This window comes from Lupinus angustifolius, chromosome LG06, assembly GCF_001865875.1.
Source record: "Lupinus angustifolius cultivar Tanjil chromosome LG06, LupAngTanjil_v1.0, whole genome shotgun sequence".
Taxonomy (NCBI): domain Eukaryota; kingdom Viridiplantae; phylum Streptophyta; class Magnoliopsida; order Fabales; family Fabaceae; genus Lupinus; species Lupinus angustifolius.
The window spans coordinates 27,876,410-27,878,645 of NC_032014.1; positions in this window are offsets into that span (position 1 = coordinate 27,876,410).

A 2,236-nucleotide genomic window follows, 5' to 3' on the forward strand; every position below is an offset into this window, starting at 1 on the left:
TTGAAACAACTCATGCAGGAAGTCGTTCTAGATCCCAAATCTCATCCCTTATATTCCGTCTACAATGGATGCCTTTGGTATAAAGGATGCTTGGTTTTACCAACCCAATCTGCCCGTATTCTGTTGCTCTTAGAGGCATTCCACGCCTCTTCATGAGGAGGGCACTCAAGGGTGGCCAGAACTTATAAACGGTTGGCTTTGGTTTTTCATTGGAAGGGTATGCATTAAGACATAGTAAAATTCGTGGTTGATTGCTTAGTGTGTCAACAAAATAAGTATCAGGCCTTGAAACCAGCCGGTCTTATTCAACATCTTCCAAATCCCAACCATGTTTGGGAAGACATCTCCATGGACTTCATTGGTGGATTACCTAAGACAAAAAGTGGTGATACAATCATGATGGTAGTGGATAGATTGAGTAAGTTTGCTCACTTTATTCCGTTACTTCATCCTTACACATCTAAGGAGGTTTTCCGTGTCTTTGTCAAAGAGGTAATTCGTTCACATGGTTTTCCTAGTTCGATTGTTTCTGATCATGACCGAATTTTTCTCAGTTTATTTTGACAGAAGCTGTTTCGGTTGGCAGGTACCAAGTTGCGTTTCAGTTTCACGTACCATCCTCAAACGGATGGCCAGACGGAGGTCATTAATCACACTTCGGAAACTTATTTGCGTTGTTTTGTGACTGAGCACCCACGACAATGGCCAAAATGGTTAGCATGGGTAGAGTTATGGTTTAATTGCTCTTATAATGCTTCTATTAATATGTGTCCGTTCAAAACATTATATGGCCGGGACCCTCCTACGATCATTTCGTTTCGTAAAGAGAGTACACGTGTAGCTGTTGTGGATACACTGCTGATTGAACGTGACATGATACTTGATGAGCTAAAGGCTAGTTTGGCTAAGGCGCAACAACGGATGTGTGACCAAACTGTTAAGAAGCAGCGTGAAGTGGAGTATCAGGTGGATGACATTGTCTATTTAAATGGGCAACCATACAAGTTGCGTTCTTTAACTCTAAAGGTCAATGAAAAACTAAGTCCGCATTTCTATTGACCATTTACAATTTTGGAGCGGATTGGGGTTGTCACTTATAAACTCGTGTTGCCACAGGTACACCCCGTCTTCCATGTGTCCCAACTAAATTCTGCTCCTCCATCTAGTGTGTCGAGCCAACAACTTCATGTTGGATTGATAGAAGAATGGGAGTTGTTAGTGGTTCCCGACAAAGTGTTGGGGCGTCAAAATTTGTTGAATGGTCAAACGAAGGTCTTAATCCAATGGACTGACCTTCCAGCCCATGACAACACGTGGGAAGAATTTGATTTGCTCCGGTCCACCTTCCCGGATTTCCACCTTGAGGACAAGGTATTGCTCGTTGGGAGGGTATTGATGGACCACCAATCAAGAGAGTATACCAGAGAAAAAGGAAGAAGGATATGGGTAAAATGGTAACAAATGAAGAAGGGGAATCTATTGCACATGGTAGTAACTAACTACACACGTGACATCATAAAGGAGGGGGAACACAATTCAGGCGATGAATATAAGGGGGACATTGAGGTCAGAATAGGCAGGCAATGATTGGGAACTTGGGGGGTGGCAATTGTCATAGGGAGGAAAGGATAATTCCTATTGTAACGCCCCGAAAAATACTCTTTATTTATTACGCGGAAAAGTGAGTAAATTTTTTTTTTGAATTGGTGATATAAAATTGTTTCCTTTTTAAAAAACTTTCTTTTCCGGGACATCACTTTAAGTAACATATAACGCGAAAATCAAAACCGGTTACCTAACGGTAACTGATATGATACAACATTTCCTGAATATACATCTTCATAGATATAAAAGATCATAAGTACTTAATATACATATTCATTCAACAAGAAAGGGCGGAAATATTAATCATCGCCAAAAGACACTAAACAAAGACATGAACAAGCTGAAGCCGTTAGTGTTTCAAAAGTTACAAAATGATAAGCAACTCCTAGTGGCTAACTCCAAAGCTAGGGTACTGCCTCTCCTCAATTCCTCATGCCCCATCCAGGAACATCACGGGCGGGTATCTCCAAATCCGAGCAAAGTTGTCTATCTGACGAGCACACGTCCGAAAAGCAAGCAATAGAAAAGAAGAGAAATAGAGAGAGTAAGACATCTAATGAATATAATTCATTGATGGCGTGGACTTACTCAGAATATTACACTAAGATATGAAAAGCAGTTCATATATATA